Source organism: Lindgomyces ingoldianus, assembly GCF_010093535.1.
Source record: "Lindgomyces ingoldianus strain ATCC 200398 unplaced genomic scaffold BDR25scaffold_12, whole genome shotgun sequence".
In the NCBI taxonomy this organism is placed as follows: Eukaryota; Fungi; Ascomycota; class Dothideomycetes; order Pleosporales; family Lindgomycetaceae; genus Lindgomyces; species Lindgomyces ingoldianus.
Window position 1 is genome coordinate 634,896 of NW_022985173.1, and position 7,728 is coordinate 642,623.

Here is a 7,728-nt window from a genome sequence, read left to right on the forward strand (position 1 = left end):
CAAACGTTCCTCCTGTCTTGACAGTAGGTGCGCATATCTGACAATTCTACTAGTTAATTAAGAACTTTAAAGATATATTGCTTATAGTCCTTTTTATTTTTAAAGTAAATAAGGATGTTGTTTAGATAAATAACACATGTCCTATCTAACAAGCCTTCTAAAGCCCTATAGATATAGGACTAAAAGGTGGCTAGGGCATTAGCTAGGCTAAAGGGCATAATAAAGTACTTAAAATGCCTGTACTGTGTCTTAAAGGCAGTCTTCTACTTATCCCCTTTCTTAATGTAAAGCCTATAGTAGGCGTTGTAAAGGTTAAGCTTTATAAAGACTTTAGCCTTTAATAAGTAATCTAACATCTTGCTTATAAGCAGAATAAGATATTAGTTCTTAATTATAATTTTATTAAGACCTTAATAGTTAACATAAAGTTGCAGTGTCCTATCTAGTTTTAGGACAAAAAAGATAGGAGCACCCGCTAGCAACCTGCTTAGGCGTATCCAACCCTTCTTCTAGGCCGCATTAAGGTATTCCTGCAGGATATCTAGTTTGTGGCAGGAGAGGTTATAGATTAAAAAGTTTAGAATCTTTTTTCCCTTCTTAATCTTTATAGCATAATTATGCTTACTGTTTAGCCTAAGGATATTTATATAATATTTACTAAAAGTGTACTACTAAAAGTAAAACTTAGAGGGAACATGCGCAAGTTTCTTAAGGTCTAGAGTGTTATTAGCATTATTAGTGCCTAGATACTTATTACTGTTGTTAGAAAGTACCTAGGCAACGCCTATAAGCAGTGTGGCCTAGCAGTGGCCTTAATTATAAATACTAGCTACTATATAATAGGCTATAGCTTTAGAAAGCTATAAGAGCTTTAAAAATGTCTTAACACACTTTTAAAAATGCTTTTAAATCTTAAGCATGTACTTCTTTAACTAGAGCAGCCCTTAATAATAAAAGTACTCTATATTCTACACTATGTTGCTACTAGGCTTAGGGGCTTATAAAGCAGGTTTAGGGTGTCTCTAAAGCAGTTCCTCTAAGAGGGCTTCTTTCCTAACATTATTGCTTATTAGTTAAATAGTATAAGAGGTAAAGTGCAGCATGTATGCAGTCTTTCTAGAACTAAAGTCTTTTAGAAGCTTTTTAGCAGATACTAACTAAATTCTACTATTATTATTCTTCTACTACTTAAATATACTATTTTTAAAATAAATTTTAGAGTTAGCTTTTTATAGCTAAAGATAACCTAAGATTAAGTTATAACCTAAGAAATTAGCTAACTAAAATTTTTAAAGGCTAACTTTTTTATTAGTACCCCTATTATCTGTGTAGATAAGGGAAAGATTATATAGTAATTTTAACTATAATTAGTAATTATTAATAAAGCTTATGTTAGGCTTCTTATAGTAGTGCTTATATAAAAGGCTATATTTCTAAATAATGCTAGCGTTTATTAAGTTTAATTTAGCACTTATGTTATAAAAGCTATAAAGAATAGTTATTCTGCTGTTAGAAAGTTTAAGCTACACTTAAACTATAATATAAAGCTGCTTGCTATTTAATTTAGGCCTTAGTTATAAGTGTGTAAAATTTGCAACTAGGGCTTCTTTTTTTTTATGCTATTATTATTTTTTTAGTTAAATTAGTTTTTCTAGTAAAGCTTATATTTACTAAAGGTCTTTTAAGGCGTTATTACAGCAGTATTAGTTTTTTATACTAAGGACTATTAGTTGCTTATTAATTAGCTTATAAGCTTTTAGTTTTATCTTTTATCTTTTTACTACTATTAAAAGTTTAAAGTAGAGTAGAACTACTTTTTTTTCTAAGTTAAAGTGTTTTTAAAGCTAGCCTAGAGTGTTATTAAAGCTTACTTAAAGTAAGTAACAGTTTTAGTGTTGCATATAGTGCGCTTAAACTCTAGCTAAGTGTTTACAGACTTAAGTAAGCATTACACTACATTTCTTTTTAAATAAATTCTAAAAGGTAGCTTTATATAAAGGTAATTTTAATTTTATAAAGTTCCTGTTAAATAGGCTCTGACAGCTAGCTGCTTATAGTATAAGCACTTAAGTAGCAAGAGTAAGAGTAGTGTACAGTGTGCACAGCGTACAAGGTAGGTAAGGTAAGGGCAACATGTTTTTAGTTCTATTACTCTTGTCTTTCCTCTATACAGAGAAAAAGGGGGATATCTAGATGTTTGCGCACAAAGGTTTGCGCACAAGCATTATGTAACATTAATACGTGATCCTGCTTGTGCGCAATTGTTTGTATCTAGGCCGCAACGCTGCTGCTGCGTACAGACACTAGCAACTTTTCTTTTTATCTAAAAAGTTACCTTCTGTACGCGTTACTTTCCTTCTGTCTGTGTAGGTCTATCTAATTATATTCTGCTTTTACTCTACCTTATTTATTAAGACTTGCCTTAGTAATGCTGTACATTAAGATAGGCTAGTTGCGCTATATAAATAGCTTTATAAATAGTGTAAAAAGTTTTAGGCTATTATTATTTAGCCTTTATATGCTTACTTTATAAGTAATTTAGCAGTGTATAAACTGTTTTATGTAGGGTTTTATGCTAAAATAGTGTAGGATCTTTGCGTAGGCAGGTGCGTAGGGAGGTGTATATAATAAGGTCTTTTTTTTTTTTTAACTTTCTCTTCTTTATCTTTTACTCTTTAAGCCCTACTATACTATTCCCTAGCTCTTTTCTCTTTTTATATAGTGCTAATAGTAACAGATACTTCTGCCTGCACACACACACACACACACACACACACACACACATAGAGAGAGAGAGAGAGAGAGATGTCTCTCTAGCCTTCCTCCTCTACCTCTAGCGCTATTAGTGCGGGCGTCTTTAACGTCCTTATGCAGTCTAGCAGCCTAGGGCGCATTTATGTTACTCTTCTAACTAGTTCTGCTACTAATTAGTAGTTTATTTAGTATCTTAGTATAAATATATAAATCTTTTAGCTTTTTTACTTCTTTTTTATATAAAATGCTAATTATAGATAGGCTAAAAAGTAGCATGTAGCAGCTTTACTATTTTATAATATTAATGTTATTTTACCTGCTAGCACTAATCTGCAGCTGTAGGCAGCAAAGGTTGTGTGTTATAAGAGGTACTTTTGTGCAGTCTTAGTTTAGAGTTATAGTTAGGTCCTAGCAACTCTATATGCTTATTATTATAGTAGCACTACTAGTGCTTTTTTTTTATTAAGTGTTATATGTTAGCTAACTTCTAGGCTAATGCCTACGCCTTATGCGTATAGCAGAGCTGTGGTCTGCATTGTGACTACTATATGTAAGGGGTGGTAGCTTTTTCTTCTTTTATATACTAGACAAATAAACTGTTTTTTTTATATATCCTTCTCTTCTAATCTTATAATAAGAAAAATAAGTGTGTATAATAAAAAAAATAAAAAAAATAGGCTTTATATAAAAGTGTTATTAGTCTAGTTAGTTTAGAGCATCTTTGCGCATAGAGTCTAGCTAGTCTACAGATGCTTCTATCTAGACAGAGAGGCAGTTAGTTAGAACTAATAATTAAAGAGCTTAGTTTAGTGTTTTCTTTATATATGCATCTACTAGGTTGTTTTTACTATTAATTTACTTAATTTTAGTAATTTCTCTTTTCTTATATAATTTATAGAGTAACATAATGTTAATTATAAGTTACTTTTTGCTAGTAGTGCCTAGCTTAATAAGGTAATTATATAAAGACCTTAAATCTATGCAGATTACTACTAGAATTAGTAGCAGTTTAAGTGTTTATATAATTTACTGTAAAGTTGTACTAAAAGTAATTGCATTATTAAACCTTCTAACTATTTTATATAGTTTACTAGTAAAAACACTTCTAGTTACTTTTTTACACTTAGTAGAATTCTAGTGTATAATGTTACCTAGTATTTTAAAGTAGTTACTTTACTTTATATAGTCTTTATTACTTAATATAATTAAGAATTTTAGCTATAAGCTAAGGTTTTTATTATTAGTAAATAATCTATCTATAAAGATAAACAGCTTTGCATAATTAAGCTATAATAGTAGAAAGGTAAGACTATGCTTACTGTTATCTATTTACTATTAGATTTATTTATTAAGTGTGTTAATGTTATTATGCAAAGAGTTTATAGTTTATGCAGTAATAAAAAGGTTAAATGCTGCCTCTAGTTAACACATAGATGTAATGTATACCCCTTTTGCACATTACTTAACATATTATTGTGCAGCATCCTTGTCCTTTAAGTTAATTATATAAAAGTAGCTTACTTATTTCTTCTAAGTAAGAACTACTATGTTGTGCGTAAGTTTAATTTTTTTACTGTTAAACTTAATAAGCTGCTTTTTTGCTAGAATAGTCTTGCCTTTTATATAGAACTTTGCCTTCTGTAGTTTCTCTTCTTCTTTTTACGTAAAATCTTTTATTATAATGCTTAAGGTGTTATATAAATGCTTCTAGTTATTTCTAGAGCCTATGTTGTGCATATAGTGCATATTTACCTAACCTTCTAGAATATTTAGAAAGATGTCTGTGTACTAAGTTTCCTAGATATTTAGCTATTAATATAGATTAATAAAGATCCTTATTTTATTTATAAAGATGTTATATAGTTAACTTATATAGTTATTATTTTTTTTTTATGCCTTTTAAAATTATATAATCTTATTTGCTAAAAGTTTTTCTTTAGCAGTTTCTCTCTAGGGTAGAAGTTTATACAGGTTGTGATGTAGTATAGATTGTGCAGGTGGTATCAGTGGTGCATACACTACTGCAGGCGGTGGTGTGTACGATTGAGGGTGTGGAGCAGGCGTTAGGTAGGGTAGCATGTATTGTTTGTACAGTAATTAGTGTAGTGCTAGCTAAGGTGTAGAAGCAGGTAATGCTAGTATGTTTAGTGTTAATAGTAGCATTATGTTTAGTCTGCTTCTATGCAGAGCCTTATATAGTAATAAAGGTTATGTATAAAGCTTTTCTAGTGCAATTGCCTTTTCTTATGCTATATTATACAGCTTCTAGGCTTAGGTACTTTTAGTGCCTAGCTATAGTGTAATTCCCTTGTCCTCTAGCACTTATATAAGCTCCCTTTTAAACACGCAGCTAAGTGCTAAGAAGTCTTATAGTGTCTATCTTTTAAAATTCTTTATGTACACACTTAAAAAAGTAGCGCCCTTTTAAGTTATTATATGTAGATTAGTAATTATGTAACTTATGTATAATTAAGTCTATAGGCTTATTAGAGCCTTTAACATGTTAATCTTGTTATTTTAGTACTCTAGGCTAGTCTTATTCTGTAGTGTTGCCTTTAATATCTCTATGTCCTTTATAAGTTATTTATATAATAAAAATTATTTCTTATTTTTTTTATTATTACATAGAGTTGTTAGTTGCTAATAGAATTTTATTATAATAGTATAGTTAATTACTTTTCTAGTAAATTGCGCAGGTACTGCTGTTATCTAGCTACTAAGTTATGCAGCTTTAATAGCTTTAGTGTGCACCTTACACTATCTTCTTTTTACTTTGTACAGTAGCAGAGCTTACTGTATAATGCAAAGGATTAATGTGCTATTGTCTAGCTACTAGGTTATGCAGCTTTAGTAGCTTTAGTGTGCGTCTTACACTATCTTCTCTTTACTTTATATAGTAGCAGAGCTTGCTATATAATGTAAAGGATTAATCTGCTATCCTAAGAAATAAGTAACTAAATAAAGTACTTTATAAAGTGTAAGTACTTTACTATTACTTTTTCTAAGAGATAAATAATAAAATAAAGTACTTTATAAAGTGTAAGTACTTTATTATTACTTTTACTAATTTACAGTTAATTAAATTAACTACTAATTAGTGTTAAATAGGCTCTAACAGCTAGCTGCTTATAGTATAAGCACTTAAGTAGTAAGAGTAAGAGTAGTGTACAGTGTGCATAGTGTATAAAGTAGGTAAAGTAAGAGCAACATGTTTCTAGTTTTATTACTCTTGTCTTTCCTCTGTACAGAGGAAAAGGGGGATATCTAAATGTTCGCGCACAGAGGTTCGCGCACAAGCATCATGTGACATTAATACGTGATCCTGCCCGTGCGCGATCGTTCGTATCCAGGCCGCGACGCTGCTGCTGCGTACAGACAGTTCCTTTTTATTAAAAGTTTAAAAAGAAGTGTTTTTTTAAAAAACCCTCTTACTAAAATAGCTAGGCAATAAAAGTGTTAAATGTATTACTTACTTTTTACTCTATATTTTAAAAGTAATAGTAGTTTTTATACTATATTAGAAAAGAATTCTAGGTAAGCTTACATACTTTAGTTTAAAGCTAAGCCTAAGTTTTAATAGTGCCTTTATTAATAGCACAACTAATTAAGTTCTTATAAACTTTAAACTAAATTTAGTTAATAATCTATTAAGTTTAAGTAGTAAAGTTATTTAAAAAGTCTATATATTTCTAGATACTGTTTATATTTCTTACTTAAGTGTCTACTTACTATAGAGTTAGAGACTTCTTTAAAAAGCTAAGCTTTAAAGAGGCCTTAATCTTAAATAGCTAACTTAGAGTTTTATTTAGGCTAGCTTAGGATTAAAGTTAATCTAGAGTAGTTCTAAAAAATAAGCTAAAAGTTATAAAAGTAATTTAGGCCTATTTATAAGCTTAACTAATTTTAGCTTTTAAAGCTCTTTTAGCTTTAAGCTAAAAAGCTTTTATAAGAAGTAACTATATAAACACTTTATTAGTTAAAAGTTGCACTAAAACAGCAGTAGAACTAGTTTAGGCCTGCTTTAAAAGAGTACTGCAGCGTATTGCGTTTGCCCCTGTTGCTAACAGTTGCTGTAAGTAGCCTATAAAAAGCTAACTAGTAGTCCTTAGGGTCTTAAAACTTAAGGGGCTTAGTGTAATAAGAGAGTTATTTAATTTTTATTTAGTGTAACCTAAAAAGTTTCTAGGTTTAGTCTAACTATGTCTCTAAAAGTTTCTAAAGTCTTACTTATCTCTTAACTTAAAAACTTAGTGTTTTTTATTTTCTACTTTTTATACTTACTAATTTAGTAGAATTTAGTTAAAGCGCTAGAACATAAGGTGCTTAAGGAGTTAAGCACTAGGGTTGTTATAGGGCGTCTTTAGAACAGCCTTAGAAGGGGTAGTAGCTGTGGCCCTGCTTTTACGTGTGCAACTGCTGTTAGCTATTATTATTATAGCTCTTTAATTAAAATAGAGCTTAAGGAGCAGTAGTAGAGGTAGCCTTCTGTTCTTTAAACTAACTGCGTCTCTGTAGGAGAGTATAAAGGATTTAAATTATAAGAGCACTGTAAAGCAGAAAGCGTAAAGCGCAGAAGGGGGTATAGGATAGTATTAATAGACAAATCCTTAAGAAGACTTAGGGGTTTGTAAGAGGATATATATATATGTGCTGGGGCACGTGACGGGACGTCATGTGCCCAAGGCTGGGCCGAGGGCTCTCCGGGGAGAGTCCGAGGCATGTCCAAGTTGACCGTGACACTCTATCTACTTAGGCTTTTCTATAAAGGTGTTATATATACATAGATAGCTACTTACTTTTTTAAAAAGTTTTAAGTTTATATTACTTTTTATATAATTAAGTAGTAGTTTTAAATATAAAATATAAAGTAACGTACTTTACAGGCAAGTTGCTTACACACCTAATGTAACGGCGCAGGCAAGACAATGGGTCCGAATGCGGTATGAATCCACTCAGAGGCATATGGGAGTGCGT